At 31.8% G+C, this 14,874-nt stretch overlaps 1 protein-coding gene across 5 annotated transcripts in view; it reads right to left on the bottom strand.

Annotated features, from left to right (window-relative positions):
• Positions 1–14,874, bottom strand: part of Mipp1 (Multiple inositol polyphosphate phosphatase 1) — a 1,171,163-nt gene that overhangs the window by 1,010,462 nt on the left and 145,827 nt on the right. The window lies entirely within an intron of this gene.

Here is a 14,874-nt window from a genome sequence, read left to right as displayed (position 1 = left end):
CATTTGTTCGGATATTTACAGTATTTGTTTTTAATACTTCCGCTGTTACTATTATATCAATATGATCATATGTATTTAATTAGCGAGCTTTGCTCATATTGCTTTATACAATGGTTTTTGTAATTGATATTAGAGAAAAATTGTAAGTTTACAAACGGCGATGGTTACTAGGACATGTTTCTGAATTTCACTTCTTCATCAGCTAGCTTTTCGGGAGCTGAGCGTTGAACTCGAGTCTCCAACATTCATATCAGTGCAAGCCTTTTTTTTAGCTGCTACGCCATATGAATGTTCCGTTGTTCGCTGTACAATTGGTCTCTAAGAGTTTCCTTTTTTGTTTATATTCCTTTTGATCACCATGTAGGCACATACACTCTGTATGTAGTTTATTCCTAATGGTGTGGATATGATTTTTAGGCGTGCTTTTGAAAGCTTAGTAACATTTGTTCGGATATTTACAGTATTTGTTTTTAATACTTCCGCTGTTACTATTATATCAATATGATCATATGTATTTAATTAGCGAGCTTTGCTCATATTGCTTTATACAATGGTTTTTGTAATTGATATTAGAGAAAAATTGTAAGTTTACAAACGGCGATGGTTACTAGGACATGTTGTTTTTCTCTAATATCAATTTTTTTTTCGTATGAAAAACTACAAAGATTTAAAGCGTATTTCAAAAAGAAAAAACCCAAATTTACTTAAATTGGTTGGTTTCCGCAAAATGTATTATATTTTCGGAGTAACTATAAAAACTACAAAAAAATTAATTTCACTACAACCAATTTCATCATTTGTAGTTATAGGAAAGTACTTTTAGTGCTTCCAAATTGCTGCGTTCTTGGTTTTTTTGAGATGCGTTAGCGATATCTCCGAAACCTGTGGACCAAAAAAAAATTTTTTTCGTATGAAAAACTACAAACGATTTAAAACGTATTTCAAAAAGAAAAAACCCAAATTTTCTTAAATTGCTTGGTTCCGCACAATGTATTATATTTTCGGAGTAACTATAAAAACTACAAAAAATGAATTTCACTATAATCAATTTCATCGTTTGTAGTTATAGGAAAAGTACAGTTAGTGCTTCCAAATTGCTGCGTTCTTGGTTTTTTTGAGATGCGTTAGCGATATCTCCGAAACCTCTGGACCAAAAAAAAAATTTTTTTTCCTATGAAAAACTACAAACGAATGCAAACGTATTTCAAAAAGAAAAAACCCAAATTTGCTTAAATTGCTTGGTTTCCGCACAATGTATTATATTTTTGGAGTAACTATAAAACCTACAAGAAATGAATTTCACTACAATCAATTTCATCGTTTGCAGTTATAGGAAAAGTACTTTTAGTGCTTCCAAATTGCTGCGTTCTTGGTTTTTTTGAGATGCGTTAGCGATATCTCCGAAACCTGTAGACCAAAACAAATTTTTTTTCGTATGAAAAACTACAAACGATTTAAAACGTATTTCAAAAAGAAAAAACCCAAATTTTCTTAAATTGCTTGGTTTCCGCACAATGTATTATATTTTCGGAGTAACTATAAAACCTACAAAAAAATGAATTTCACTACAATCAATTTCATCGTTTGTAGTTATAGAAAAAGTACTCTTGGTGCTTCCAAATTTCTGCGTTCTTGGTTTTTTTGAGATGCGTTAGCGATATCTCCGAAACCTGTGGACCAAAAAAAAAAATTTTTTTTTTCCTATGAAAAACTACAAACGATTTAAAACGTATTTCAAAAAGAAAAACCGAAATTTACTTAAATTGCTTGGTTTCCGCAAAATGTATTTTATTTTCGGAGTATCTATAAAAACTATAAAAAAATGAATTTCACTACAATCAATTTCATCGTTTGTAGTTATAGGAAAAGTACTTTTAGTGCTTCCAAATTGCTGCGTTCTTGGTTTTTTTGTGATGCGTTAGCGATATCTCCGAAACCTGTGGCCCAAAAAAAACTGTTTTTCGTATGAAAAAGTACAAACGATTTAAAACGTATTTCAAAAAGAAAAAACCTAAATTTGCTTAAAATTTTCGTATGAAAAACTACAAACGATTTAAAGCGTATTTCAAAAAGAAAAAACCCAAATTTACTTAAATTGCTTGGTTTCCGCACAATGTATTATATTTTTGGAGTAACTATAAAACCTACAAAAAATGAATTTCACTACAATCAATTTCATCGATTGTAGTTATAGGAAAAGTACTTTTAGTGCTTCCAAATTGCTGCGTTCTTGATTTTTTTGAGATGCGTTAGCGATATCTCCGAAAACTGTGGACCAAAAAAAAATTTTTTTTCGTATGAAAAACTACAAACGATTTAAAACGTATTTCAAAAAGAAAAAACCCAAATTTGCTTAAATTGCTTGGTTTCTGCACAATGTATTATATTTTCGGAGTAACTATAAAAAGTACAAAAAAATGAATTTCACTACAATCAATTTCATCGTTTGTAGTTATAGGAAAAGTACTTTTAGTGCTTTCAAATTGCTGCGTTCTTGGTTTTTTTGAGATGCGTTGGCGATATCTCCGAAACCTGTGGACCAAAAAAAAATTTGTTTTTCCTACGAAAAACTACAAACGATTTAAAACGTATTTCAAAAAGAAAAAACCCAAATTTGCTTAAATTGATTGGTTTCCGCACAATGTATTATATTTTTGGAGTAACTATAAGAACTACAAAAAAATGAATTTCACTACAATCAATTTCATCGTTTGTAGTTATAGGAAAAGTACTTTTAGTGCTTCAAAATTGCTGCGTTCTTGGTTTTTTTGAGATGCGTTAGCGATATCTCCGAAACCTGTGGACCAAAAAATGTTTTTTTTTTCGTATGAAAAACTACAAACGATTTAAAACGTATTTCAAAAAAAAAAAAAACCCCTAATTTGCTTAAATTGCTTGGTTTCCGCACAATGTTTTATATTTTCGGAGTAACTAAAAAAACTACAAAAAAATTAATTTCACTACAATCAATTTCATCGTTTGTAGTTATAGGAAAAGTACTTTTAGTGCTTCCAAATTGCTGCGTTCTTGTTTTTTTTGAGATGCGTTAGCGATATCTCCGAAACCTGTTGACCAAAAAAAAAAATTCTTTTTCCTGTGAAAAACCACAAACGATTTAAAACGTATTTCAAAAAGAAAAAAAACCCAAAATTGCTTAAATTGATTGGTTTCCGCACAATGTATAATATTTTTGGAGTAACTATAAGAACTACAAAAAATGAATTTCACTACAATCAATTTCATCGTTTGTAGTTATAGGAAAAGTACTTTTAGTGCTTCAAAATTGCTGCGTTCTTGGTTTTTTTGAGATGCGTTAGCGATATCTCCGAAACCTGTGGCCCAAAAAAAATTTTTTTTCTTATGAAAAACTACGAACGATTTAAAACGTATTTCAAAAAGAAAAAAACCCAAATTTACTTAAATTGCTTGGTTTCCGCACAATGTATTATATTTTCGGAGTATCTATAAAAACTATAAAAAAATTAATTTCACTACAATCAGTTTCATCGTTTGTAGTTATAGGAAAAGTACTTTTAGTGCTTCAAAATTGCTGCGTTCTTGGTTTTTTTGAGATGCGTTAGCGATATCTCCGAAACCTGTGGACCAAAAAAAAATTGTTTTTTCGTATGAAAAACTATAAATGATTTAAAACGTATTTCAAAAAGAAAAAACCCAAATTTACTTAAATTGCTTGGTTTCCGCACAATGTATTATATTTTCGGAGTAACTATAAAAACTACAAAAAAATTAAATTCACTAGAACCAATTTCATCGTTTGTAGTTATAGGAAAAGTACTTTTAGTGCTTCCAAATTGCTGCGTTCTTGGTTTTTTTTTAGATTCGTTAGCGGTATCTCCGAAACCTGTGGCCCAAAAAAATTTTTTTTTCGTATGAAAAACTACAAACGATTTAAAACGTATTTCAAAAAGAAAAAACCCAAATTTGCTTAAAATTTTCGTATGAAAAACTACAAACGAATTAAAGCGTATTTCAAAAAGAAAAAACCCAAATTTACTTAAATTGCTTGGTTTCCGCACAATGTATTATATTTTTGGAGTAACTATAAAACCTACAAAAAATGAATTTCACTACAATCAATTTCATCGATTGTAGTTATAGGAAAAGAACTTTTAGTGCTTCAAAATTGCTGCGTTCTTGGTTTTTTTAGATGCGTTAGCGATATCTTCCAAACCTGTGGACCAAAAAAAATTGTCTTTCGTATGAAAAACTACAAACGATTTAAAACGTATTTCAAAAAGAAAAAACCCAAAATTTCGGAGTAACTATAAAAACTACAAAAAAATTAATTTCACTACAACCAATTTCATCGTTTGTAGTTATAGCAAAAGTACTTTTAGTGCTTCCAAATTGCTGCGTTCTTACTTAAAAAAAAACCAAATTTACTTAAATTGCTTGGTTTCCGCAAAATGTATTATATTTTCGGAGTATCTATAAAAACTATAAAAAAATGAATTTCACTACAATCAATTTCATCGTTTGTAGTTATAGGAAAAGTACTTTTAGTGCTTCCAAATTAATGCGTTCTTGGTTTTTTTGAGATGCGTTAGCGATATCTGCGAAACCTGTGGACCAAAAACAATTTTTTTTTTTGTATGAAAAACTACAAACGATTTAATACGTATTTCAAAAAGAAAAAAAACAAATTTACTTAAATTGCTTGGCTTCCGCATAATGTATTATATTTTCGGAGTAACTATAAAAACTACAAAAAATGAATTTCACTACAATCAATTTTACCATTTGTAGTTATAGGAAAAGTACTTTTAGTGCTTCCAAATTGCTGCGTTCTTGGTTTTTTGAGATGCGTTAGCGATATCTCCAAAACCTGTGGACCAAAAAAAATTTTTTTTCGTATGAAAAACTACAAACAATTTAAAACATATTTCAAAAAGAAAAAACCCAAATTTGCTTAAATTGCTTGGTTTCCGCACAATGTATTATATTTTCGGAGTAACTATAAAAACTAAAAAAAATGAATTTCACTACAATCAATTTCATCGTTTGTAGTTATAGGAAAAGTACTTTTAGTGCTTCCAAATTGCTGCGTTCTTGGTTTTTTGTGATGCGTTAGCGATATCTCCGAAACCTGTGAACCAAAAAAAAATTTTTTTTCGTATGAAAAACTACAAACGATTTAAAGCGTATTTCAAAAAGAAAACCCCAAATTTACTTAAATTGCTTGGTTTCCGCACAATGTATTATATTTTCGGAGTAACTTTAAAAACTACAAAAAAATTAATTTCACTACAACCAATTTCATCGTTTGCAGTTATAGGAAAAGTACTTTTAGTGCTTCCAAATTGCTGCGTTCTTGGTTTTTTTGAGATGCGTTAGCGATATCTCCGAAACCTGTAGACCAAAACAAATTTTTTTTCGTATGAAAAACTACAAACGATTTAAAACGTATTTCAAAAAGAAAAAACCCAAATTTTCTTAAATTGCTTGGTTTCCGCACAATGTATTATATTTTCGGAGTAACTATAAAACCTACAAAAAAATGAATTTCACTACAATCAATTTCATCGTTTGTAGTTATAGAAAAAGTACTATTGGTGCTTCCAAATTTCTGCGTTCTTGGTTTTTTTGAGATGCGTTGGCGATATCTCCGAAACCAGTGGACCAAAAAAAAAACTACAAACGATTTAAAACGTATTTCAAAAAGAAAAAACCCAAATTTGCTTAAATTGCTCGGTTTTCGCACAATGTATTATATTTTTGGAGTAACTATAAAAACTACAAAAAAAATGAATTTCACTACAATCAATTTCATCGTTTGTAGTTATAGGAAAAGTACTTTTAGTGCTTCAAAATTACTGAGTTCTTGGTTTTTTTGAGATGCATTAGCGATATCTCCGAAACCTGTGGACCAAAAAAAAGTTTTTTTTTCGTATGAAAAACTACAAACGATTTAAAACGTATTTCAAAAAAAAACCCCCCTAATTTGCTTAAATTGCTTGGTTTCCGCACAATGTTTTATATTTTCGGAGTAACTAAAAAAACTACAAAAAATTAATTTCACTACAATCAATTTCATCGTTTGCAGTTATAAGAAAAGTACTTTTAGTGCTTCCAAATTGCTGCGTTCTTACTTAAAAAAAACCAAATTTACTTAAATTGCTTGGTTTCCGCACAATGTATTATATTTTCGGAGTATCTATTAAAACTATAAAAAAATGAATTTCACTACAATCAATTTCATCGTTTGTAGTTATAGGAAAAGTACTTTTAGTGCTTCCAAATTGCTGCGTTCTTGGTTTTTTTGTGATGCGTTAGCGATATCTCCGAAACCTGTGGACCAAAAAAAAAAATTGTTTTTCCTATGAAAAACTACAAATGATTTAAAACGTATTTCAAAAAGAAAAACCCAAATTTGCTTAAATTGCTTAATTTCCGCACAATGTATTATATTTTCGGAGCAACTATAAAAACTACAAAAAAATGAATTTCACTACAATCAATTTCATCGTTTGTAGTTATAGGAAAAGTACTTTTAGTGCTTCCAAATTGCTGCGTTCTTGGTTTTTTTGAGATGCGTTGGCGATATCTCCGAAACCTGTGGACCAAAAAAGAATTTGTTTTTCCTATGAAAAACTACAAACGATTTAAAACGTATTTCAAAAAGAAAAAACCCAAATTTGCTTAAATTGGCTGGTTTCCGCACAATGTATTATATTTTTGGAGTAACTATAAAAACTACAACAAAATGAATTTCACTACAATCAATTTCATCGTTTGTAGTTATAGGAAAAGTACTTTTAGTGCTTCAAAATTGCTGCGTTCTTGGTTTTTTGAGATGCGTTAGCGATATCTCCGAAACCTGTGGACCAAAAAAATGTTTTTTTTTCGTATGAAAAACTACAAACGATTTAAAACGTATTTAAAAAAAAACCCTAATTTGCTTAAATTGCTTGCTTTCCGCACAATGTTTTATATTTTCGGAGTAAGTAAAAAAACTAAAAAAAAAATTAATTTCACTACAATCAATTTCATCGTTTGTGGTTATAGGAAAAGTGCTTTTAGTGCTTCCAAATTGCTGCTTTCTTGGTTTTTTTATGATGCGTTAGCGATATCTCCGAAACCTGTGGACCAAAAAAAAAAATTGTTTTTCCTATGAAAAACTACAAATGATTTAAAACGTATTTCAAAAAGAAAAACCCAAATTTGCTTAAATTGCTTAATTTCCGCACAATGTATTATATTTTCGGAGCAACTATAAAAACTACAAAAAAATGAATTTCACTACAATCAATTTCATCGTTTGTAGTTATAGGAAAAGTACTTTTAGTGCTTCCAAATTGCTGCGTTCTTGGTTTTTTTGAGATGCGTTGGCGATATCTCCGAAACCTGTGGACCAAAAAAAATTGTTTTTTCATATGAAAAACTATAAACGATTTAAAACGTATTTCAAAAAGAAAAAACCCAAATTTACTTAATAGCTTGGTTTCCGCACAATGTATTATATTTTCGGAGTAACTATAAAAACTTAAAAAAAAATGAATTTCACTACAATCCATTTCATCGTTTGTAGTTATAGGAAAAGTACTTTTAGTGCTTCCAAATTGCTGCGTTCTTGGTTTTTTTGTGATGCGTTAGCGATATCTCCGAAACCTGTGTACCAAAAAAAAATGTTTTTTTCGTGTGAAAAACTACAAACGATTTAAAGTATATTTCAAAAAGAAAAAGCCCCAAATTTACTTAAATTGCTTGGTTTCCGCACAATGTATTATATTTTCGGAGTAACTACAAAAACTAAAAAAAAAATGAATTTCACTACAATCAATTTCATCGTTTGTGGTTATAGGAAAAGTGCTTTTAGTGCTTCCAAATTGCTGCTTTCTTGGTTTTTTTATGATGCGTTAGCGATATCTCCGAAACCTGTGGACCAAAAAAATTTTTTTTTTTCGTATGAAAAACTACAAAGATTTAAAGCGTATTTCAAAAAGAAAAAACCCAAATTTACTTAAATTGGTTGGTTTCCGCAAAATGTATTATATTTTCGGAGTAACTATAAAAACTACAAAAAAATTAATTTCACCACAACCAATTTCATCATTTGTAGTTATAGGAAAAGTACTTTTAGTGCTTCCAAATTGCTGCGTTCTTGGTTTTTTTGTGATGCGTTAGCGATATCTCCGAAACCTCTGGACCAAAAAAAAATTTGTTTTTCCTATGAAAAACTACAAATGATTTAAAACGTATTTCAAAAGAAAAACCCAAATTTGCTTAAATTGCTTAATTTCCGCACAATGTATTATATTTTCGGAGCAACTATAAAAACTACAAAAAAATGAATTTCACTACAATCAATTTCATCGTTTGTAGTTATAGGAAAAGTACTTTTAGTGCTTCCAAATTGCTGCGTTCTTGGTTTTTTTGAGATGCGTTGGCGATATCTCCGAAACCTGTGGACCAAAAAAATGTTTTTTTTTTCGTATGAAAAACTACAAACGATTTAAAACGTATTTTAAAAAAAAAACCCTAATTTGCTTAAATTGCTTGGTTTCCGCACAATGTTTTATATTTTCGGAGTAAGTAAAAAAACTACAAAAAAATTAATTTCACTACAATCAATTTCATCGTTTGTAGTTATCGGAAAAGTACTTTTAGTGCTTCCAAATTGCTGCGTTCTTGGTTTTTTTGAGATGCGTTAGCGATATCTCCGAAACCTGTGGACCAAAAAAAAATTTTTTTTTCGTATGAAAAACTACAAACGATTTAAAACGTATTTCAAAAAGAAAAAACCCAAAATTGCTTAAATTGCTTGGTTTCCGCACAATGTATTATATTTTCGGAGTAACGATAAAAACTACAAAAAAATTAATTTCACTACAATTAATTTCATCGTTTGTAGTTATAGGAAAAGTACTTTTAGTGCTTCCAAATTGCTGCGTTCTTGGTTTTTTCAGATGCGTTAGCGACATCTCCGAAACCTCTGGACCAAAAAAATTTTTTTTTTCGTATGAAAAACTACAAACGATTTAAAACGTATTTCAAAAATAAAAAACCCAAATTTGCTTAAATTGCTTGGTTTTCGCACAAGGTATTATATTTTTGGAGTAACTATAAAAACTACAAAAAATGAATTTCACTACAATCAATTTCATCGTTTGTAGTTATAGGGAAAGTACTTTTAGTGCTTCCAAATTGCAGCGTTCTTGGTTTTTTTGAGATGATTTAGCGATATCTCCGAAACCTGTGGACCAAAAAAAATTTTTTTTCGTATGAAAAACTACAAACGATTTAAAACGTATTTCAAAAAGAAAAACCCCAAATTTGCTTAAATTGCTTGGTTTCCGCATAATGTATTATATTGTCGGAGTGACTATAAAAAGTACAAAAAAATTAATTTCACTACAATCAATTTCATCGTTTGTAGTTATGGAAAAGTACTTTTAGTGCTTCCAAATTGCTGTGTTTTTGGTTTTTTGAGATGCGTTAGCGACATCTCCGAAACCTGTAAACCAAAAAAAAAAATTTTTTTTCGTATGAAAAACTACAAACGATTTAAAACGTATTTCAAAAAGAAAAAACCCAAATTTGCTTGAATTGCTTGGTTTCCGCACAATGTATTATATTTTCGGAGTAACTATAAAAACTACAAAAAAATGAACTTCACTACAATCAATTTCATCGTTTTTAATTAAAGGAAAAGTACTTTTAGTGCTTCCAAATTGCTGTGTTCTTGGTTTTTTTGAGATGCGTTAGCGATATCTCCGAAACCTGTGGGCTAAAAAAAAATTTTTTTTCGTATGAAAAACTACAAACGATTTAAAACGTATTTCAAAAAGAAAAAACCCAAATTTGCTTAAATTGCTTGGTTTCCGAACAATGTATTATATTTTCGGAGTAACTATAAAAACTCCAAAAAATTAATTTCACTACAATCAATTTCATCGTTTGTAGTTATAGGAAAAGTACTTTTAGTGCTTCCAAATTGCTGCGTTCTTGGTTTTTTTGAGATGCGTTCGCGATATCTCCGAAACCTGTGGACTAAAAAAAAATTTTCTTTCGAATGAAAAACTACAAACGATTTAAAACGTATTTCAAAAAGAAAAAACCCAAAATTGCCTAAATTGCTTGGTTTCCGCACAATGTATTATATTTTCGGAGTAACGATAAAAACTACAAAAAAATGAATTTCACTACAATCAATTTCATCGTTTGTAGTTATAGCAAAGTACTTTAAGTGCTTCCAAATTGCTGCGTTCTTGGTTTTTTGAGATGCGTTAGCGATATCTCCGAAACCTGTGGACCAAAAAAAAATTTTTTCCTATGAAAACTACAAACGATTTAAAACGTATTTTAAAAAGAAAAACCCAAATTTGCTTAAATTGCTTGGTTTCCGCACAATGTATTATATTTTCGGAGTAACTATAAAAACTCCAAATAATGAATTTCACTACAATCAATTTCATCGTTTGTAGTTATAGGAAAAGTACTTTTAGTGCTTCCAAATTGCTGCGTTCTTGGTTTTTTGAGATGCGTTAGCGATATCTCCGAAACCTGTGGACCAAAAAAAAATGTTTTCCTATGAAAACTACAAACGATTTAAAACGTATTTTAAAAAGAAAAACCCAAATTTGCTTAAATTGCTTGGTTTCCGCATGTTCGGCCGGGGTGCGTGTGCCCCTGGAGGTAGGTCGGCGCACCGGGGTCGATCTCAATAAGCGGGTGTATGCGCAAATAAATAAGAGAAGACGAGAATTTCTCGTTAGAATAGATGCGTTTTATTATGTAGAACTAAGAAATAAAAAGTTTACAATATTACCTTAGTTTATTGTGGTCAAAACGGCAGAGATCGTTGGCGGCAGATGCGTGCTGTACGTCTGTTGAAATCCAAGAGGCCGGTTGTATAGCAAGCTACAACCGCTGACCCGCAAACTCCTCCGTTTTGGAGGGGAAAGGCACCCACACATCAACCCCGACATGCATGTGCATGAGTGCTGACAAAAAACACACATACACCTGCATGTACATGCGTGCACATGCATGTGGTGGTGATGGTGTGGGTGGTTACAAATTAATTCGAGTATCGAGTATCGATTCGAAGAGTTGCATTGGGGGGATCGCAGACAGATGCGGAAAAAGTTAGGCATCCTGCCTAAACATGCCGGCCCCCCTTGCGATACGCAACATCGTTTTCTGCCAATGACCTCCGCTGAAACGAGAAAAATGAATATAAGACTTACACACTAAACTTAATCTAAATGAGGAGTTCGTCTGCGACGTAAAATGGCCGGGAATCCTTTCCGTGTCGCTTAGCCTGCCACCTGAGCTAAGATGAAAAAATTAGCGGTTATGAACAGTTATAAGTGAATATTTCTTGCCATTGAATTATACATAAATATAGAAATTCAGAACGTAATATGTATATAGTCGATGGCCAGTAAGACTGGACGAAGAGGCCGAGGTCTCCGTTCCAGAGTGGCACCATTTTTTGTTATTCTTTGGTTTTGACGTTCTGGATGGAGAGGCCGAGGTCTCCATTCCAGATTTGCGGTTTTTTTTTGTTGGTTGGACGAAGAGGCAGAGGTCTCCGTTCCAGACTCGAGAGTTTTAGGTTTTGTTCTGGGCTGGACGAAGAGGCCGGGGTCTCCGTTCCAGCGTCTAGCGTGTCGTGTCGTGGCATTTTATGGATGTGTCAGGGCGAGTGGCCGGGAGGTTGGTTGGGTGATGCGCGTTTTCACTGCAGCGCATGTATTTCGTCAGTTGTGTATTATATTATTACCCTACAGAACACTTGGTCACAAAACGTACCTACGCCCATGCAAATGTGACTACGAATATAACCTATCACCGTAAAATGACTAGTCAAATGACGTGGAATGACGAGAGCGTTTTTGCAAGGTAGTTAGTGCTGTGATTTCGAGCAGCTTATGCATTTCAACAAAACCCGCAAGATTGCGGTGTGGGGGAGGTTGGAACGGGCGTGATTCCAAGCCACCCGCGCCAAATTACTTGTTTTCGTGATACGCATGTTGTTTTATTAACAAAACGTACGTTAAAATAGATGAATAAACCGAGTTTAGAACGAAGCGTAGAGGCTGGCGAAGGTATGGATTCAATTTTGTGCGACAGCTCATGACGAATAGCGAAAATCGTAATTAAACTCGAAAGTGTACCAACTGGCGGTGCTTGCATGCAGATTGGCGATGCGTTCTCCACGACGCGTTCTATCTGCACGTACCATTCTGAGATTGCAACCCTGTTGTGTATTTCTTGGTTAGCTGACAGCTGGTCTGGTGAATTTGTGGTGTGCGAGTATATATATATATACATATATGTGTTTGCTTCATTGTAAATTTCACCAAGTAGCGCAACTAACAGCTGATCGGTGAAAATTTGTACATTCACACGCACCGTTCTCGACTCAGTTTCAAAAAAAAACTTTAGATTATTTAATTCAAATTTTAAAGTGAAATAATCCTTACAAATTTATGTATACAAAATATATATGGCGTTTTTGTTGTTATTGAAATAATAGTTTTATTTATATTAAAGCTTTTATCGTTTTTTTTTTTAACTTTGAAAAATCTCCGAACACCATTCCTTCATTATATGACATTCGACTGCCTAGTCCACTGCCTTCCACTCTATTCGCAACATAACCTCTACTTAAGCTGCCAAACTATATAGTAAACAATGGTTTGCTTGCCCTTGAAAAAAACTAGGTCACTGGGGCAGTAGCACACTAGGCCGGTAGAAACAGTTGACTTTTTCCAATTTCGGGATTCTGTCGTGTCGGGCTTCTTTTATTTCAGGACCCAGATTGTTTTTGTACCGAGCCCTTATAATGACTGTTTGTGATGTTTGTTGTTGAAAAACAACAAGTCCTGCCCCCAGCCCCAACAAACATAATCAACTTTATGGAATTGTACAACTCTTAATACCCGCGTATCTACCGGGTGCGCTAGGTATTCTACGTTACATAAGCTGTATTTCGTTGCTAACTAGTACAATTAAAACACTAGCTTGCTTACCGAATTGCATGGAAATCAACAATTAAAAGTAATCGAGTGGAGTTATAGGAAAAGTACTTTTAGTGCTTCCAAATTGCTGCGTTCTTGATTTTTTTGAGATGCGTTAGCGATATCTCCGAAACCTGTGGACCAAAAAAGAATTTGTTTTTCCTATGAAAAACTACAAACGATTTAAAACGTATTTCAAAAAGAAAAAACCCAAATTTGCTTAAATTGGTTGGTTTCCGCACAATGTATTATATTTTTGGAGTAACTATAAAAACTACAACAAAATGAATTTCACTACAATCAATTTCATCGTTTGTAGTTATAGGAAAAGTACTTTTAGTGCTTCAAAATTGCTGCGTTCTTGGTTTTTTTGAGATGTGTTAGCGATATCTCCGAAACCTGTGGACCAAAAAAATGTTTTTTTTTTCGTATGAAAAACTACAAACGATTTAAAACGTATTTAAAAAAAAAACCCTAATTTGCTTAAATTGCTTGGTTTCCGCACAATGTTTTATATTTTCGGAGTAACTAAAAAAACTACAAAAAAATTAATTTCACTACAATCAATTTCATCGTTTGTAGTTATAGGAAAAGTACTTTTAGTGCTTCCAAATTGCTGCGTTCTTGGTTTTTTTGAGATGCGTTAGCGATATCTCCGAAACCTGTTGACCAAAAAAAAAAATTATTTTTCTTGTGAAAAACCACAAACGATTTAAAACATATTTCAAAAAGAAAAAAAACCCAAATTTGCTTAACTTGATTGGTTTCCGCACAATGTATTATATTTTCGGAGTAACTATAAAACCTACAAAAAAATGAATTTCACTACAATCAATTTCATCGTTTGTAGTTATAGAAAAAGTACTCTTGGTGCTTCCAAATTGCTGCGTTCTTGGTTTTTTGAGATGCGTTAGCGATATCTCCGAAACCTGTGGACCAAAAAAAAATTGTTTTTTCGTATGAAAAATTATAAACGATTTAAAACGTATTTCAAAAAGAAAAAACCCAAATTTACTTAATAGCTTGGTTTCCGCACAATGTATTATATTTTCGGAGTAACTATAAAAACTTAAAAAAAAATGAATTTCACTACAATCAATTTCATCGTTTGTAGTTATAGGAAAAGTATTTTTGGTGCTTCCAAATTGCTGCGTTCTTGATTTTTTTGAGATGCGTTAGCGATATCTCCGAAACCTGTGGACCAAAAAAGAATTTGTTTTTCCTATGAAAAACTACAAACGATTTAAAACGTATTTCAAAAAGAAAAAACCCAAATTTACTTAAATTGGTTGGTTTCCGCAAAATGTATTATATTTTCGGAGTAACTATAAAAACTACAAAAAAATTAATTTCACTACAACCAATTTCATCATTTGTAGTTATAGGAAAAGTACTTTTAGTGCTTCCAAATTGCTGCGTTCTTGGTTTTTTTGAGATGCGTTAGCGATATCTCCGAAACCTGTGGACCAAAAAAAAATTTTTTTCGTATGAAAAACTACAAACGATTTAAAACGTATTTCAAAAAGAAAAAACCCAAATTTTCTTAAATTGCTTGGTTCCGCACAATGTATTATATTTTCGGAGTAACTATAAAAACTACAAAAAATGAATTTCACTATAATCAATTTCATCGTTTGTAGTTATAGGAAAAGTACAGTTAGTGCTTCCAAATTGCTGCGTTCTTGGTTTTTTTGAGATGCGTTAGCGATATCTCCGAAACCTCTGGACCATAAAAAACTACAAACGATTTAAAACGCATTTCAAAAAGAAAAAAACCCAAATTTGCTTAAATTGCTTTGTTTCCGCACAATGTATTACATTTTTGGAGTAACTACAAAAACTACAAAAAAATTAAATTCACTACAATCAATTTCATCGTTTGTAG

Source organism: Eurosta solidaginis, chromosome 5 (assembly GCF_040869045.1).
Source record: "Eurosta solidaginis isolate ZX-2024a chromosome 5, ASM4086904v1, whole genome shotgun sequence".
Classification (NCBI taxonomy): domain Eukaryota; kingdom Metazoa; phylum Arthropoda; class Insecta; order Diptera; family Tephritidae; genus Eurosta; species Eurosta solidaginis.
Note: the sequence above shows the minus strand (reverse complement) of the source record. Positions and strands in the feature narration are given on the sequence as shown.